The sequence below is a fragment of the Pseudorca crassidens genome, chromosome 10 (assembly GCF_039906515.1).
Source record: "Pseudorca crassidens isolate mPseCra1 chromosome 10, mPseCra1.hap1, whole genome shotgun sequence".
Taxonomy (NCBI): Eukaryota; Metazoa; Chordata; class Mammalia; order Artiodactyla; family Delphinidae; genus Pseudorca; species Pseudorca crassidens.
Window position 1 is genome coordinate 105,796,479 of NC_090305.1, and position 18,965 is coordinate 105,815,443.

Below are 18,965 nucleotides of genomic sequence, written 5' to 3' on the forward strand. Positions count from 1 at the left end.
GCTGCTGGTCTCCCCTCCCCTCCCCCACCGTCTCCTGTAACAGGCAAGGTTGAGTCTGTGCTGGGACTGACACTGACACCCCTCTCCCACCAACCTCCTGGGTCTGCCGGTCAAAACTTGGGCACGGGAGGGGGGGTCGCTGGGGAAAACCAGGAGGCACCCAGGAAGAGGGTCTCATCTCCATTTGTAAAAACTGCGCTGACCCATCACATCAGGACACTGCTTCCCCTTCTTGGGAGTCTCTGTCACGCGTGTCCCCAACGTGCCTGGCTTTACGCGCTCCTCAGACGGCCCTGGAGGGGTAGGTGTCGCGATGTTCCCACTTCCAGATGAGGACAACTGGGGTCAGTCGCCCAAGGTTGCGCAGCCCAAGGTCACACGTGGCCGGAAAGCCCTTTAAAGATAAAGGCCTAGAAGTGAAATCACTGGACCGAAGCTCCCACGGAACTGCAAGCGCGATTTGGATTGACAAACTGGGTCCCAGCAGGGGTGCCCGCGGGGGAAGCCCCCCGGGAGAGGAGCCCTGCCCACAGCGCCCTGCTGCCGGCCACCGGCTCTGCCTGGGAGGCGGGAAGAGGACTTGCTACTCTGGCTGCTTCTCTTGGACCCCAAGCATCAGGTCCACGCATGTTGGTCATGTCTGCACCTTCCGGCCTGAATTCCAGGCCTCTGTTCTTCGCAGGCAAGGACAAGGGCTGGGGGCCACGTTTCCGCTGCTCCCTGCCTTGGGCTCCTCACCCGCAAAGTGGGGAGAGAAGGTCCCAGGGAGGACGTGGTGACCCTGCCGGACGGACACCAGCGCCTCCCGGCCTGATTCCAGCCCAGGAATGTTTCTCCTCCCAGGCCTGGCCTCAGGCCTGACTCCTGACACCAGGCAGTAAATAACTTTCCATTTGATCACCTCTCTTGGTGAATCTTTGCTCTGGGGAAAGTGGGCGTATCCCCAGGCAAGGCCCCACCCGCCTGCCTGCCGTAGGAGGGGCAGCTCTGGGAGGTGGGGGGGGGGTCTGGCATCGGGAGCATCTGTGCCTTTATCGAGAGCACCCACCAAGGTGGGATGTCTACACCCTGTGTCATCAGCCTCCCCGCGGCCTTTGAGCCCAGAAGCTCATCCCAGTCACCTTCCCTGGCTTGGGGCGCCGCCCTCAAAGCGCAGATGGGAAGGCTGAGGCCGGCGGGGGCAGGGATTGGGTGCCCACCGCCCGCGGTGCCGGCAGGGGTCGGGGATGGCCACAGAGGCCTGCTCCGCGGCTCCTGCTCGACTGGGTCCCGTCCGTGTAGGAGGGATGGAGGCTGCTCCCCAAATGTGCTCCGCACCCCGCAGCGGAAACCCGCAGGTCCTCCGCCTGGAATGCCAGGAGACAGGCCCAGAGACGCCCAGCCACTGGCGCGGGCCGCCCAGCACCAGGGAGATCCGGTTCCGGCCGGAGGACAAAGCGGGTCTGGGGCCGGCCAGGGCCCGCTTTGGGAGCGGGCGCCCCGGGTCAGCTGGGGAGCGGGCGCGCGCCGCCAGCGGGCATCTGCATGACAAAGCGCGGCGCCGGTGGGAGCGGCCGAGCGGAGCCCGCCCGCGGCCGCAGCTGCCCCGCTAAGCCGCCGCCCCGCGCCCGCCGCCCGCCCGGAGCTGGGGGCGGGGGCGGCACGCGAGCCCGGCGCTCAGCTGTGTTTGCTCGGGGGGCGCCGCGCGGGGCGGCGGGGCTGCGGCGCGGGACAAAGGCCGGGTCTGACCGACCCCGCAGGTGGCGAGGGGGAGGGGAGGGCTGCGGCCCCCAGCCGCCCAGGCTCCCCCGGCGTCGCCTCCCCGGCCTGCGTTCCGGAGCTGCGTCCAGGCCCCTCCCCTGGACCCCGAGTTGACAAATGATGTCAGCATCCGTCCGTCTTAGCTTGCTGCGCACCACGGCTGCCGCTGTCCTCACGGCCGTCTACACTTACCCCCCCCCCACTCATGCATCCCCAACGGGGTGCCCGCGTCGTGTCCCCCATGGGCCTCCGCTCCCACCCCCCTCCTCAGCTGCTTTCCCTGCGCAGCCCCACAGGTCCACATCTGCCCTGACCCAGCTTTCCCCACCTCTCCATCCTCCCATCTTCCAGGTGCCTCGACCAAACCTAGGCATCTTTCTGACATCTCTCTGTGCTGGGCGGACCTTTGAAGTCTCTCCAGAATAGAGCCAACTGCTTCCAGCCCCACTGCTGCCCCTGGTCCAGCCCCCACGCCCTCTTGCCTGGACGGTTGCAGTAGCCTCCGTACTGTGCTCCCCACCTCTGCCCCAGCGGCCGCCAGAAGGATCCTGTGGAAACCAAAGGCAGACCTCACGTCTCCACACACTCCCTTGGCTCTCACCTTACTCAGGGGAAGAGCTGAAGCCCTCACAGCCCCCGAGGCCCACCTCCCCTCCTTCCAGCCCCACCTCCCCACCTCCCTGGCCTGAATCTCTCCATTTCAGCCATACCTGTCTCCTAGTCATTCCTTGAGCAGCCAGGCCTTCAGGGCCTTTGCACTGGCTGTTGGCCCTGCTTCGATCACTTCACCGGATATCTGTGTGTCTCACTCCCTCAAATCCTTCAGGCCTTTACGCCGACGCCCTCTCTTCAGCGAGGCCCTCCTTGGCCACCCCGTCTACAACGTCAAGCCTTCCGGGTTCCGTCTCGGTCCTTCTGGCCATGTGGCATTCCTATGCGGCACTCGCTCACGTACTTGCTCATTTTCTGTCCCCTGTGGACGGTAAGAGGCACCAGGGCAGACTGTCTCTTTTGCCCGCTGTTACGACCCCCAAACCTAGCACTGACTCTGTTACGCAGAGGTGTTCAGTAAATATTTGCTGAATGAATGAATAACTTAAAGCACTTACCCCTGCACGGCAGCGCTGCAAGGTAGGCCCTGTCGCCTCCGCTTCACAGGTGAAAGCACTGAAGCACAGACGGGGCAAGCAACCTGCCCAGGGTCTCCCGACTAGGAAGCCTGGGAGGCAGGACACGGCTCCTAGCGAGGTCTCAAACTAGAGGCCCACACGCTGGTTTTGGCCTCCAGAAACATTTTCTGTGGCTTGAAGAGTTTCAGAAAAAGTTGAACCAGTTGTGGCCACTTAAAAAATCAAGAGGTTTCATGTAAAAACCCAGACCGCCAGCTTTTCGTGGAGAATCGGAACCTCTGGCCACACTGGGTGCTCAGTCCCACAGGCGACCATGGGCTGGAGCTGGGCAGCACTCGCCCCTCAGACAGGGTGTGGGCGACCCCACTTGCCTAGGCTCCATCAGGCCGCTTCCCGCCCAGGCCCCCGTCCTGCGAGCTTTCGCTCCTCTGGGCCTCTGCCCTTCCGGGTCACTCTGCCTGGAGTCCTGCCCCACGACTCTCTTCCTGGATGCCTCTTCCTTGTCACTCAGGCAGGTCTTCGCCCAAAGGTCCCGTCCTCAGAGAAGCCCTCCCTGATTACGCTGGCTAATGGTCATTATCTGAGATCACTTCATCCACCTTTGGTGCACGCTGTCCCTCTTCCCCAACAGAACGGCAGTCCCAGGAGGGCAGGGCCCGGGTCAGCCTTGCCACACCTGTCCAGGAAGGACAGCACCTGCCCCTGCGGACACCTGTTGATTGACCGAATGAATGAATGAATGAATGAGGGGTTCTCCTTTAGCGCCGCTGGTTCTGGGCCCTTCCCGGGTACCTTGTGCTCACACCTGTGCCCTGCCGCTCTCGGCAGAAGCTCACAGGTTGGGTGGCGCGAGGTCGCGGGCCCTTTGCTAGCGGGACAGGCCTCAGTGGTTTCTGGTTCTGCGACCACCTTGAGGGGCTTGGGGAACCCTCTCTCACTTTGCCCCCAGCTCCCCAGGCTCTCGCCATGGACGCGGGGCCCCGAGTCTTCTGGGTCAGCACCAGGGTCGCCTCCTGGGGTTCCAGATGCAGCCCGGCTCCCGGCCGCCCGCCAGCCTCGCTCCTGGTCAGGCCGTGTCGCCGGGGAGCCTTCAGCAGTAGAAGGGCCAGGGGTGGGCTGACTGGCGTGTAGGCTCGAGATCAGGCCTGGCTCTCGCCGCTTCTCCCTGTGTGACCTTGAGCAACTTCACTCGCCTCTCTGAGCTCGTTACCCCCTCTGTGAACCGGGACCCCTGCCCGACTTGAGACTTGTGCCGGTTCCTGGGCTCACACACGGCCGCCAGCACACAGTAGGTGCTCAGGACAACAGCGCCCCCACCCCGTGTGTGGATGGACGCCTGGAGCCCAGCCCAGGACGATCACTCCTCCCTGCGGGCCAGCTGGCCATCTGTGTGCTCACTCGTGTGTGGTCTTGGGTGACTCGGAACCGTGTGTGTGAATGCGTGTGAGTGGACACGTGTGAGTGTGTGTGGCGGTGGGGTCCGGGTGCCTGGAGTGGCCTGGCCAGTCCTCACCGGCCAAGGTGAAGTGGGTGGGAGCTGGCTCGCCCGCTCCCCCAGGTAGCCGTCGAGGCAGGAGTCTGCTGGGGCCGCCACTGACACCGGGGCGGGCAGGTCAGCCTGAGCCAGAAGGGACTGGCTGGTGTGGGGGAGGGGAGCTGTACCCCAGGGCAGTCAGTTCCCAGGCCCGGCCCTGCCGGTCATGCTCCAGGTCCCAGGGCCAGTGCCTGGGGAGGGCGGCTGGACCCTGGCGTCGGTCACTGCAGCCCCGGGAGCCTCTCATCTGACCGTGCCACCGATGAGGCCCCCGGCACGGCAGGGCCCAGAGCCCGAGCACCGGTCCCCACCCACCTCGTCCTCTACCTCAAGGCTGCAGCCCGGCCTCGCAGCTCCCACTGCAGCACCGCGATCTGCACCCATGTGACTGTCCTCCCACCAGACTGGGGGGCTGGGGAGGGCAGGGACCCGCTCATGGTCGCGGCCTTGGGGAGGCAGGACGCCAAACGCTCATTCAACTCACATCCAAACCTCCGTTGCTTGCTGATGGGATGCGTAGGCTGCGTGTGTGGTGGAGATGTGGCCATTTGCACCCGCGGCAGCAGCCTCGGAAGCTGTCCTGGGCCCCCAGCTTTCAGACGGGCTTAGAGGGACACACAGGCTCTGCGCCCAGCCACCACTCTCCACGTGGGAGCCACGTCCGACCTTCAGCCCCAGAACCAAAAGAATCTCCGCGGCCCCCTCCCGAGAATCCAGGCGTGGCTGGCGGTGGGTGTCTGCTGTGCACCCTGTCTCTGCACAGTTCCTGAGGGCCTCAGGCCCACCGAGCAGGAAGATCCCCTCCCGCCTGGACCCGCACAGAAAACTGAGGCTCCGCAGGGGCCTGCGTATCTCCGCTGGCCTCTCCACGGCTGCTCGCCTGTGCAAGGCCTCCCTCGGGCTGTCTCAGGCCTGTCAGCGGGGAGCAAGCCAGAGACCCCAGGAAACGCTGTCCCCCTGCTGCTCCTCAGGACCCCGGAAGAGACCTGGGGGGCTGGCCGGCCTGGGCACAATGGACAGAGGTCCAGCAGGGGAGCAACAGCCCCAGGAAGCTGCCTGCCTGGCCCTGTTTCCAGAAGCATTGAGCCTGGGACAGAGGCACAGAGACGGAGACAGTAGAGCAGGGAGAGAGACTCCCACACACTCAGCTGTCGGCTGGGCATGGGACTGGGACCGGCAGCCGTGGTCTTCTCGGATCCGGACTCAGGACGCCAACTGTTAACCCCCAGCCCAGACCGGCCTGGTTTTCACCGCCTGACTGCCCGGCGCGCGGCGGTGACCGAGCAGGCACCTGCGGGGCTGGCGCAGGCAGTGGCCTCGGGACATGCGTGGACGAGTGGCAGCAGGTCACCGCCCGCCTCCGTGTGCATGTCCGTCACCGTGTCCCTGTGCGAACGGGTGACGCTCAGCCCCACCGCGGCCTCCCGGATGGTGCCGCGGGGCTGCCCGAACCCCAGAGCTCTTGCGCGGCCGCGACCCCAGCCCTGGACCCTGAGTCGGGAGCCCGGGCTGCCCACCCGGGTGCTTTTGTCCGTTTCTGAAGTGACAAGAGACACACAAAAGGGCTTTTAATTAAATCAAAGGAAGGGGAAACGGGCCAGCCGGGCCGCTATTATGTTACCAAACGCGAAAACGAAAACTTATTTTTTAAAGCTCTGGTATTAATTTGAGATTATTCAGATAGTTAATTAAAAGTGCAGCATGTGTTAAATATTATTTCAACAAAGATTATCATCAGGCCTCCATGTAATGCGATCCGTGGGCTCGGGGAGCTTTATGCAAATGGTCTGCGGCCAGAAGGAAGGGCCCGAAGCGCCGGGCGGCAGGCCACTCGCTCACCGCAGGGGTGGCCTTTGCAGACACACACGGAACGGCAGCCAGGCCCCCCTGTCCGGGCCCTGGGCGAGCAGGGAGACCAGCGGCCGTCCTGGGCCTGCTGGCCAACGGCAGCTCCCCGGAAGTTGTCCAGGTGGCACTTGGGCCGCACTCCTGCAGGTGTGTGCGGGGTGTGGACGTGTGTGTTGGCGAGGCTGTCGCGAGACTGGCTGCACACGTGGCGGGGGCGTTGGCAGCGTGCGTTTGCGCTGGTTCATCCGTCTGTTACGCGTGGACTCGTGCACGTGACACGCATGTGTGCACCTGGGCACGGGGTGCGCGCCCACAGCTGGCCTCGAGCACGCCGTGTCACCTCTCGCTGCCTCAGTTTCTCCATCTGTAAATGGGGACCGCTAGCTACAGTCCAGGCCTCACGGGGAGGATTAATGAGGGTCACGTGGCATAAGGCACAAGCACTGGTCCTGCACAGACAGCACGAGAGCCAACAATGCCAGCGTGCGCGGAGCTTTAAGTTCACGTGTCCATGTTTAACAAAAGTGAAATTAACTTTTATATTTTATTTAACACGGTATGTCTAAAATATTGTCGTTTCAACATGTGATCCATGCAAAAACTGATGGCCGTGGTAGTTTGCATTCATTTTTCACACTAAGCCTTGGAGGTCGGTGTGTATTGGACCTGCAAGAACCTCCGGCCACACCGGCCGCATTTCAGGTGGACGTTTCAGTTGGACCTCACAGCTCTGAGCCCCGAGGACGTGGGTGTCCCCCGCTGCACCCTCGCTCGCCTGAGCTCCCTGGCCTCAGACGCGCGGGCCGCTCCTGCCCTCTGTCGGCGCCTGGCGGCGGTGCAGCGCCCACGGCTCGCCCCGCCCGGCCAGATCTGTCCCCGCCCCGCAGATGGCCACAGCCCCCTGCCCACTGCCAGGCTCCGTGGTACCATTTCCCACTGCGGGCTGCGGGGCAGATGGGAGGGCAGAGGCTCAGAGAGGACCGGTCATCCGCCCCGGGTCATGCAGCAGGACGGCAAGGAGGGACCCCAGCTGAGGTTGGAACCCAAGTGTTAAGACGCTTCTGTGGGTCCCACCGGGTTCCTATCCTGGCTCTGCCCCTCTTGGCTGTGATTCTCAGGGTTCCACAGCTGTAAGCGGGAGGGAGGACCGGGGGGACGGGACGGTAATTCCTCCGTTCAGGGTTGTGTGAGGATTAAGTAGGAAGACGTCTCTGAGGTTTCCAGCACATTCTGAGCACAGAATGTGCCCAGTAAATCCGTCACGGTCATAGCACCATGACGGGACACCCCTGCCTCAGGGCCTTTGTACCTGCTCAGTCCCCCAGATCTAGGATCGGACGGCTCCCCTCGTGAGGGAGGACCTCGCTGACCATCCCCTCCTTCTTGTCACCCTCAGAGCCTGTGTCGCCACCCAGCACGAGCCTGCGTGTGCCTGAAGTCTTCTTGTTTCTTGCCTGCCTCCCCCATTGGACTGGCAGCCCCAGGAGGGCAGGGCCTTGCCGGTCTTGGCCACGGCCATCCCTGACCTGCCACAGTGCCTGGCCCTACGTAGGTGCCTGATGGAAAGAGCGAGAAAGCCGTGTCAGGAGGGGACGCAGCTTGGTGGTCACCAGGGAAGTTAGACGCCGCTTACCACACAGCCCAACATTCCACAGCCAGGTGCTAACCCAAGAGAAATCAAGCTTAGGTCCACACAAAAATTCATCAATGAGTGTTTGTAGCGGCACTGTTCACAACTGCCCCACGCTGGAAACCCCCCAACTGTCCCGCAGCTGGTGAACATTCACGCAGAAGAATCTACCAGAAGCAAAGGGAACCGCCGTCCAGGCACTGGACGCGGGTGGACCCAGAGGTGTAAATGTGGCCATGTGACACGTGACGTTCTAGATGACACGCAACTATAGGGACAGAAAACAGACCGGTGACTGCCGGGAGGGGGGCCACGGGCACATGAAGGATCTGGAGGGGGGCAACTTTTCTGTATTGTGACTGCATGTGTTTTTCAAAACTAACAAAACTGTACATCTGAAAGGGTAATTTTTTCTTTATGCAGCAAACCGTGATTTTTAAAAACAGAGCTGTAGACTTTCAGAGTTTCAGGTCGACTCAGTCCCTACTGCTTTCTGGTCCCAATGGTGAGCTTTGATCCCCCAACCCAGGAAAGCAAAGTGGGGGCAGGCCCCCCGCCTCCTGAGCAGGGCCGCTCCACAAAGATGGGCGGGCAGGGGGTCTGCAGAGGCTCAGCTGCAGAGCCTGGAGAGTTCCAGCAGCTTCCCCCACTCCTTGTTTCCCTCGCTGGTGTTGGTGGGAGTTCATTGTGTTGTGCTCTGTGCATTTTTCACATGTTTGAACTATTTCCTTAATAAACACGACACATACTAAAATGATTTAAGACAAGAACAGCAGGATTCCCACTGCAGAATCCCACCAGCCTCTCCTGCAGCCCTGGGAGCTGAGAGCCACCGCGGGTGGGCACAGAGGGCGGCCGGGACCAGGAGCCAGGCTGCGCCGGTGTTTCTGGGTGTCGCTCACCCCCTGCCACAGTTCCAAGCTCACTCTGCCCCACAGTCCCCGGGGAGTGGGCGCTGTCTCCCCACCAGGCAAGGCTCTGGCCGGAACCAGACGGTGCGGGGCTGCCCCCCAGGATTGGCTGTGAGGTGGTGAGGACAGTCTTCGAGCATCATTCATTTGTTAAACAATTTTACTGAGATACAATTTACATGCCATAAACTCCCCGCTTAAAGTGCACAGGTCCGTGGTTTTAGAACATTGTGTCCCCAAAAGGGAGCCACGGCCACTAGCAGTCAGTGCCGTCCCGCTAGGCCCCCAGCCCCCGGCACCCCCAGAGGTACTCTCTACATTGTGGATTCACCCATCCTGGACACTTTGGTACGTGGAATTTTACAATCTAGACTTTGCTATCTGGCTTCTTTCACTGAACGTAATGTTTTCAAGGTTCATCCATGTTGAGTCCGTGTCCGTATTTCCTTCCTTTTGTTGGCTAATCACACAGTCCATTGCACGGTAGGCCCGCATTTCATTTATCCATTCATCAGTTGATGGGCATTCGGGTCCTCTCCACTTTTTTTTTTTTTTTTTTTTTTTTGCGGTACGCGGACCTCTCACTGCTGTGGCCTCTCCCGTTGCGGAGCACAGGCTCCGGACGCGCAGGCTCAGCGGCCATGGCTCACGGGCCCAGCCGCTCCGCGGCATGTGGGATCTTCCCGGACCGGGGCACGAACCCGTGTCCCCTGCATCGGCAGGCAGACTGTCAACCACTGCGCCACCAGGGAAGCCCCCGCTCCACTTTCTGACTGTCCCAACTCATGCTGCTCTGAACATTTGTGTGCAAGCTTTTGTGTGGATGTATGTTTTCAGTTCTCTTGGGTACAGACCTAGGAGTGGAATTACTGGGTCATATGGTAACTTCATTGCTTAGTTTTTTTTAACAGCTTTATTGTGATATCACACACACCACACAATTCACTCATGTAAAGTGCATAATTCAATGGCTTTAGTATATTCACAGAGCTGTACATCCGTCACCACGATCAATTTTAGATCATTTGCATCACCCCCCCCCCCCCACCTCCTGGCCGCCACCCTCCTCCTCTCATCTCCCAGCCCTAGGAAACCAGTCTCCCTTCTGTCTCTGTGGACTTGCCTCTTCTGGGTAGCTCATACACGTGGAGCCATACAACACGGCATCCTCTGAATCTGGCTTTTTCTACTCAGCACAATGTTTTCAAGGTTCATCCATTAGCAAGCATTGGTACTGCATCCCTTTTCATTATTATTATATTATCACTGAATAATATTTCATTTAAATATTCCACGGAATAATATTCCAGGTAGTGTGTGGGTGCGCCCACCACTTTTTATCTGTTCATCAGTTGATAAGCATTAGCGTTGTTTCCACTTTTGGGCAATAACTCTGTTTCACTTTTTAGGAAACACCCCAACTGTTCTCCCAGGTGGCTGCCACAGAGCATGTAGTGAGCATCTGCTGTGTGCCCCTTCCATTCACACCACTATCCAGCAAGGCAGGTTCTAATAGCCATTTCATTTTGCTGTGGCACAGAGAGGGTGAGACACTTGCTCCAGGCCTCATTGGGTCCCAGGGCTGCTGAGCGAGGTGAGGTCTGGGAACCAGATACTTGGTTACATGACCACTAGGTGCTGGTGGTCTGTGGAACCTGCAGGAAGGATCTGCATGCTGACTCTCCCAGGATAGAGGCCAGCCTATGATTCCCAGACATGGTGGCCAGGGCGGCAACTGTCCCCGCCCTTCTAGGCACCCCCCATCAGGCTGTTCCAAGCCGCCCCAAGGCCCTGGCAAGTGTGCAGGAAACTTTGGTCCAGTCTTGGTCAAAGGAATCAATGAACTAATGAACAAGATGCAGCAGCCACCAGCGGCCGGGGCATTTCAGGGCCCAGGGCCAGGGCAGGGAAGCGAGGTTCTGGGCCCAGCTTCTCGGAGGTGCTGGTCAGGGGACGCCGCCTTGGAGGAGGATCCTGGGGACAGAGGAGCTGCAGGTGCAGAGGGCAGACCTGGGACCCACCAGAGCGCCCCCCAGAGAGGGCCTGCACTGTGCTGGGCTGTCTTGGCTGCCCCAGAGCTGCTGCTCGTCTCAGCTGTCATTCGGCCGGGATAGTGTGGAGGGACCTCCCCGTGCCTGGAGGTATGTAAGCAGAGGCTGGACTTGGAGGATGCGGCAGCAGTGGAGGGGGGGCGGGGGGTGAGCCCGCCCAGCCCCAGGTGGACCGGGCACACAGGCCAGATGAAGTCCCTGCTCTGGAGCACGTGGTGTCGCAGGTGGGCCGGGGAGGAGCGGTCGGGACTCTGGGGGGCGGCCGGCCGCTCAGTCCCGTGGCGATGGTGACCTAGGCCAAGGCCACCAGGCCGTGGAGGAATGCGCCAGCCCCTCTGCTCATAAACCTACTCCCCCAACTCCCCACCGCCCGTGTGCCGGGCGAGGTCATAGGTCATCCAGAGGTGGCTGTCAGGAAAGGCTGGCATAAGGCACGGCGGCCAGCTCCAGGCCGTTCACAGCCCTGGGCTGTGCGGCCCACAGCGGACCAGGCAGGGCAGGCAGGGAGCAGAGGCGGGAAGTGCTGGGTGGTGGGTCTCAGGCTATACCCGGCCGAGAGCCCAAGTTCAAATTCTTGGGGATCCTGGAGGCCCTGCCCAGAGCTCACGCAGAACACAACCCCGGAGCACTCAGGGAGTGCAGACAGGATTTCGGAAGACCACCGGTGAGACAGCCGGCACCCCCCGTCCTGTGCTCGGACCGCTGTCCCCGGGGGCAGCAAGTGGTCCCAGCTGTGCTCGCTCAGAGGTTGCACGGGCCGGAAGACCAGCCTATCACCCTCCCTGTGCCTGGGCCGCGGCAGGTGTGGGCCTGCAGAGGGTGGAGGAGGTGATGTGGCCGCACTGTGTGCCCTGCCGGGGACAGGTCTGAGGATGCGACGCTGGCTCCTGGGGACACGGGCGTGGGTGGCCCCTCTGGCCTCCTGGGACTCGGCAGGCCTCTCCGAGGGGCGGCCCTCGGTGGCTGGGCCTGGACAGGCCCCAGGGCTGTCACTTTCTGCATGTGTGCCTGTGCTTGGGGTGCCCTCAGTGAAGGGTGCAGGGTCGCGGGGCCGTGGGGACACCTCCTGGGCTCCAGCGTGTTTCCCTCCAGGGAAGCCCTGTGTGAGTTCCAGGAGGGGCTCCATTAGCTGTGCCTGGCGGGGAGGCTGGGGCTGAAGGAGGACTCTCCTGCCTCATCTACCGTGGCCGTCCGGGCCTCAGACCACGTGAGGGGGCCGCGAGTCGTAAGCCTCCCCCTCCAAGGGTACAGAGCAGGACAGTGGGAGCGCTCTGAGCGGGGCACCAACACAGAGCCAGGAGCCCGAGGGGGACAGGCTGGGCCCCTCTGGGCCAGTGATGGGCACACAGGGGTCCTGGAGCCTCCAGAGGCTGCCCTCTCCCAGGGAGGCCATGCGCCCAGGCCTGGAGGCTGCCCCATCTCGCGCCACCATCCCCCCCCAGCCCACCTGCCAGGTTGAGCCCTCTTCCCAGCAGGGGCTGCTCTCCTGTGTGCAGTGAGGAAGGAAATTGCAAATTAATCTTTATTTCCATCTTGGAAGAAAACCTTAATTCTCTGCATGGAAATGATCCTCGTCAGACCAGGGAATCAATTATGGGCTTTAATTGCAGTCAGTCCTGGCCAATCAGAGTGGGGCCGACCCCAGGGACCCTCTCTCTCCTCCCCGTCTCTGGGGCCCTCCCCTGGGTGCACTCAGCTCTCGGGGTCCCCCTATCTCTCTCTCTGCTTCTTTCTCCGTCTCTCTGGGCGTGTGTCTCGCTCTTTCTCTGCCGCCGTATGTCTCTGCCTGTGTCTCACTGTCCCTGGCTCTGGCCACTCCCCACAGCACAGGGCTCAGGCAGGCACCCCAGCTCTGACGAGCCCCATGGGACCTCCGCCTGCAACCTCTCTGGCCTCCGAGCTGCAGCTTCAAGGCTGGGGCTGAGGGGGTGAGTTACTGGCTCCTCCCTGCCCCCCAGGGTCTTCTCGGGAGTCACCTGCCATCCTACACTCAGGCCTGCAGGTGACCTCAGGCTGGCCGTCCCTGGCCAGGCCGGGGCCCCATGGCTTCGCTGTGTACGGCAGCTGCCCAGAGGCCCTGGAGAGGCTTCCGGCCCGGGTGGGTGGGAGGCGCCCTGCCCGGAACCGACAGCCTCAGTGTTTCCACCCGCAATGGGGGCACCCCCGGGACTGGGTCTCCTCCCACCACCTTCCGGCCACCGGGAGATGCTTGTCTGTCTTATCAGTGGCGCCCTGTGACTGACAACTGCTCCTTAACAGCAGCCCACCCGGCTGTCCACAGGGTAGGGGCGGCCGTGGCTTGCCTGCATGTCCACACGCACCCAGACCCCCTGGTCCCCGGGCCAGCTCTGCGCTGGGACCTGCCCCACAGGGTTCCCCGTGCTGGGGGGCTGGGGCAGAGGACCAACCCCGCCCTCCTGCCTCAGTTTCCCTCTGCTCCCCTGACCTGCACTCCCACACCCTCCCCAGGGTGGGCCCACTGAGCCCCACCGAGTCAGGCAGGTGACCGGTGAGGGCCTGGGTGGCGGGCGGGCGCGTTTCCCTCGACCCCTGAATACTGAGAAGTGGAGAGATGCTGCCGATTGGGGGCCAGCATCCCCTGTTGTCTGGGGCCACATCTGATCGGGGAACAAATTGCTCCATCTCGCCCCGCACCTGTTACACAACAGCCTGCCACACCTGCCTGCCACCCAGAGGCGCCTGGCCCACTTCCGCGGGACCCTGCCCTGGGCCGCGCATCTCAAGCCACAGCCATTGTCCCCGGCTCGCATGTCCTCTCCCGCCCGGGGCCCGCAGCGCACGCCCTGAGTTTTCTTCTCTCCAGCTTGGTCTCACGCACGCCGGTCTCCAGCCCTCACTGCCCCGAGCCCCGGGTCCCGTGTCTCCCAGGGGCTGCGGGGTTGGGCTCGGGAAGCCCAGCGAGCTCGTCAAGGTGTCCAACACCCGTGCCCGCCGCGGGGCTCCCCCTCGCAGCCGACGTGTGACCGCGGGGAGGCTCGCCAGGTGTCCCAGGTCCCCTCCCTCTCGCCGCCTCGTGTGCCTCCCAGTGCCAAGGCAAGAGGCCACGTCGCATCCCCCTACCCTGGCCTTGGCTACGGCCCCTCCTTGCTGGCCACCAGCCTCACGCTCCCTCCCACCGGCCTGCGCCCCCAGCAGGCCCTCCCCACGGGTATCTGTACAGGCCCCTCGTGATAAGGGTGTATGTGGGGTGCTGGTCAGGTTCGGGGTGGTGGTGGTGTTGACAGTCTAGGGACAGGGTAAGGAACTGGCTGAGAGGGGCAGGAACTGGGAGGGCCCAGGATGGGTCAGGACCTGGCTCTGTGGCCCAGCTTTGGAAGCCTTGGGAAATCTGGGCTTCCAAGGGCTGCCTGGAGCTGCAGGGAAGGCCCGGTTCCTACATCCTGCCGGCTCCACCCCCACCTCTCGCAAGAACAGGCCCCCAGAGACTGCAGAGGGGGTTGAGAGGGTGTGATCATACCTGGGGGGGTGGCAGGCGCCAGGGAGGACCGTGCAGGGAGGAGGGTGGGAGGGGGAGCCAACCGGACGCCACGGGCGCCCTTTGCGGGTGACGAGGCCCACAGACCCCGCGCCGCCCAGCTGCCCCTCCAACCGGCCCCCCTCGGCTGGCGGCACAAGCAAGGTCCGCGCCTCAGGGTGTGGCAGGTGGGAGGAGTGAACTGGGCCTGGAGCCAAGGTCATCTGTGCAGGACGAGCGAGAGATGGACGCGGAGACCCCGAGGCAGAGGCAGAGTGGGCGGGGGCGCCTCCCCCAGCTACGCGGCCCCTCCGAGGGCCCCGGTGGGCCGGGTGAATGCTGCTGTGACAGCAGTGCCCGGATACAGGCGCCGCGCTGGTCACCTGCCTGACTCGGCGGGGCTCGGTGGGCCCACCCTGGGGAGGCGAGCGGAAGCCCCGGCCCGAGCAGGACGGGTGGCACTCAGCAGCTGGGCGCCCGCCCTGTCTGGCGGTGACTGTGCGGGAAGCCTAGAGGCTGAGTCTGGGGGGTGTCCCTTGAGGGGCGAGGTGGGTGGCTGGCCCTCCCCAGGTTGGCCGGGGCTCCCAGTGGGCCTTTATCTAGAGCCCAGCTGTGGCCGTAGGAAGTGGCCGTTCCTCTCTGCTGCACCGTCTCCCCACCGGACCCGGTGATAACAGTGGGGGGTTGAGCAATACCTCGTGGGTGCACGACCTCTGACCTGCTGGCCTGGGTGGGGGTTCCAGGGCTGCCCCCGCCCCGCCGCGTCCAGCACACAGGAGGTGCTTGGTGGATGCCGAATGACCAGCTCTGGGCTTCTTCTGTACTCTGCCCCTGCCGCCAAGTTCCACGCCCTGCGCCGAAGCCCCAGACCTCCCACATGTCCCCTTCCTCCCCCCGGGGCCTCGGGCCTCAGCCTGCTCGGCCTTCCGTTGGCCCATCACCGGCCAACCTTGGAGTCCTCCTCCAGCCCACGAAGCCCCCGCCCCCCGGGAGGCCCTGGGATTCGGCCAGGAGTGTCCAGTGCTGGTCGGAAGTCGGGGCGGGGGCGGGGGGGGGTCTCGAACGCTGATCGGACACACTCGCCCTGCCTCTGCCCTTCAAGGCCCTTCAAGGCCTCTTCTCGGCCCAGCCTCCCTCCACAGCTGCCCGCACTGCCTCCCCGCCCCGCCACAGGCCCTCGGCAGAGGGAACGGTGCTCCCGCAGCAGACCCCGCGAGCCCAGGGTCGGGGTCAACTGCCCCAGGGAGCACAGCGCCCCATGCCCAGCATCCCTGCTGCCTGGGTGCTGTGCAGCAGTCAGGCCCTGGCACTGGCCGAGCTGCCTAACTAATGGCTCGACTGTGTTATCAGCCAGGCATTAATTACTCTTTTTAATCAGACCTGCCAGTGCGGGGGCCACTGGAGGCCCAGCCAGGGCTGGAGGGAGACCGGGGAGCCGTGACCTTGTCCCTCCTCTCACAGGCTCCCCAACTCCACACTCCCACCAGAGCCCTCACTCCTGCTGTCCCCTCTGCCGAAGCATCCCCCCCCACCCGCCGCCCCAAACTCCTACTCTCTCTTCAAGACCTCGCCCAGGTGGCCCCTTAGTGAGAGGCTTCCTCACTCTAGTCATGGCCATGGGGGACAGACATAGCTGAACTTGGAGCTGGGAGGCCATGGCCAGGACTGGCCTCAGCCCCCTCAAAGGAAACCTGGAAATTCTATGCCCCGTGAGGAGACTGGGGAGGCCTGAGGCCTGGATCGCCTGAGGGTGAGCCGGCACTGAGAGGGTCCTGGGCCACCTCAAGGAAGCTCTGGGTCCGCGGAATGGGCGTGATGAGCCCCACTCCCACCCCACCAGGTCCTGGGGAAGAGGCCCAAGGGACAAACTGGCCCTGGACAAATGTGTGTGCCCACCCTGTGCACACTGGACCTGACACCCACCTCTTCACTAGACACCCAGCCTGACAAAGCCTCCGCAAATGAGACACACACACCCAGAGACCAAGATCCGTGTGCACGCCCAGACACAGACACGTGTGCACACACGCCGGCCAGGGTAGGAGGCCTGGGAGAACAGGAGCTGCCCCTTCTCCTGCCCCGGGCCCCCAGGGCTTCCCACTTTATCTGTCAGAAGTATATTAACCCAGAAGCCTGTTTCCATCAGAGTCTCAATTCCAGAGACGTTTCCAGATAAGCCTTATCTCGTTGCTGGTGCATTAGCCCCGCCAGCCAGCCAGCCGGGCCTGCCGATCACGGCCGCCCCTCCTGCCCCAGTCCGTGGCAGGGCGCCTGCCCACGACTTCATGCTGGGGGGCAGGCGGGCGGGGCGGCCCCCACCCCAGGGCGCAGCTGAGGCACTGGGGCGAGGGGGGCCCTGGAGGTGTCCAGAGCCGGGGTTCAAATCCCAGCTCCACCTGAGGCAGTGGCTGGGCCCCGCGGCTGCCCCGCCGGCCACCCCTGCGGGTGGGTGAGCGTATTCTGCGACTTCACGTGCGTGATGATGCCACGGTGGGCTCCGCACGCTGTAGCCCTCTCTTCCACGAAACGTGGAAGGTCTGGGGGTGCCTGGAGCCAAGGGAAGGGGGACACTGCTCCGGAGAGCGCCAGGCACCGGCCCCCACCCTACCTGCCCGCCGTGCTCCCCCTTCAAAGGCTGCGCCCCGCCGACGCAGCTGGGGTGCTCGGGTTTCGACCGATGCCAGACCTGATAGCGTCCCCTCCTGGGCCGCTGGCCACGCGGGCAGTCTCACTGCACCCTGGCAGCCCCTCCCTGTACCGCGGCTCGGCTGCCCCCTCCTCCCTGGGCCTTAGCTCCCTCGGCCTGAGCCCGCCTGCTTCCCGGGGCTCCGAAGAGTGCTGCCCTCAGGCGAGACGTGGGCACCCTCAGAGGTCCTGGAGAAGTGGCCGACTGGGGGCAGAGCTGGGTCTGGGCTGCCCACACCACCGCAGAGAGGTGCTCAGGCCCCCAGTCTCCCGGTGGGGAGACAACATCTACTGGTCCCCCTCCCACGGCTGCAGGGACACGGAGGCCAGCTGCTGCTCTGACTCTCCTGCTGTACCCAGGGACCCGGGCAGAGGCCGGGACTTGCCCGAGGGCACAGTGCTGGTCAGTGGGCAGCCAGGATGTGACGCCCAGCAGTGGCTCGGGGCCCCTCTCTCCCAGGGATCTGCCCCCAGAATTAGCACCTGCTCACGGAGGACCCCTCGCCCCGCTGGGTCACGTGACCCCTCACGTGGAGCTAGACAGTGATGTGCTCACGGTCACAGCCTGTGCAGGGCAGGGCCACCCCGAGGGGGCCTGGAGGGAGAGGTCACCCTCACAGCCCTCAGTCGGGGAGGACTTGGCCTGGCTGGAGGTCCCAGTGGTGCCCACCTAGCTCCCCACGCACTGAGGACGACGAAGGAAGGTTTCCTCGTCTGAGGGGTGAGTCCCGGGAGGCCCCAGCCCTGCCAGCGTCCCCTCCAAAGGGCCGAGTACCCACGGGAGCGGCCAGCCCGGGGCCTGGTACCAGCAGGTGCTCGTGAAGGCCCTTCCTGCTCCCCTTGGACTGGACTGGGCTGGGGGCGGGGCCTCTGCCTGAAGTCCTTGCTGGGAGCCCACCCTGTGACCTACGGCGGCCTCAGCCAGGTGGTACCGCCTCCCTGGTGAGATGGGGTGCAGGGCAGGGGTGGGGCTAAGGGAGAGTGGGGCCCGGAGCCTGGCGCATGGTGGGGTGTCGGGGACGGTTCCCAGGGGAGCTTCCTGACGGTGCTGCAGCAGCGCCAGCTGCCCCCGCCCCATTCCCAGCTCCGGGGGGATGGGGGCCAGGCCCGGACTGTCCCTGCCCACCTAGCTCGCAGCTGTCGCCCTGACGGCTGCCTGGCCTGACGTCTGGGACCCTGTGAGGGCTGCCGTGGGGTGGCTGCCACCACTGTTGCCGGCACCCATGCTGGCGCTGGATTAGGCCTGCCCGCTGCCCAGCACGGCCACCACGCACAGGCCCGGCGGGTCCACAGCATCCTTCTCTGCCCGGGGCCCTTGGCTCCAGGGCTTACCAGGCCCAAGTCATCTGATTATGAGCCATCCCTGTTAATATTTTTAATGCCATTGTTGCAAATTAAAGCATAATACACCGATTACCAGGGTAAAAGGGAGGCCTCTGCGTCCACCTGGAGGCCAAATAAAGGGACTCTGGAACATGTGTTCATCCTGCAAATGTCTTTAAAAGCTCTGATACCCCCTCAGCCCGTCAGCTCTGCCACTTCACCCTTTTCTGAGTATGGCCAGGTCGGGCTGCAGGGTGGGGTGGCTTGAGGCACAGGGGGCAGAGGAGCCAGGGCGGGGCTTGCTGGGCTCGAGAGAGGCCCGGCTGCAGGCACAAGGCCTGGGGACTCCTGGTGTTGGGATGCAGGGCCAAACCCCCCAGCCTGCCTTCTGCCCCGAAGCACTGGCCTGGCACCCGCTGCTCCCAGACACCCCTGGGCGCCCTTCCTGGACTCGGCTGCCCAAGGACTCCCGGACTCTCTCAAGGCCCAGGAGACCCGAGGGGCCACCGAGCCTGACCTAAGGGCCTGACACTTTGTGGACCCCCTCAGCCCAACGGGTCCCTCCCCTAGCCCTGCTCTCGGCAGGAGCCCCGGCAATTCCCGACATCGCCCTTGGGAACAGATCTGGGAGGGTGGGG

The 18,965-nt window shown here is 63.7% G+C and overlaps 1 protein-coding gene across 7 annotated transcripts in view; it reads right to left on the reverse strand.

Moving 5' to 3' along the window:
• Positions 1 to 18,965, reverse strand: part of EEFSEC (eukaryotic elongation factor, selenocysteine-tRNA specific) — a 204,717-nt gene that overhangs the window by 28,520 nt on the left and 157,232 nt on the right. The window contains exons 7-9 of one of the 7 annotated variants that reach the window (XR_010947198.1): positions 2,850 to 3,582; positions 2,451 to 2,713; positions 2,205 to 2,288 (exon numbers count right to left, since the gene is read on the reverse strand). The exons of the other annotated variants lie outside the window; for them this stretch is intronic. The gene's annotated coding sequence lies outside the window, so the exon portion shown is untranslated. Of the gene's footprint in view, positions 1 to 2,204; positions 2,289 to 2,450; positions 2,714 to 2,849; positions 3,583 to 18,965 lie in introns of those variants that run through there. 7 annotated transcript variants of the gene reach the window in all.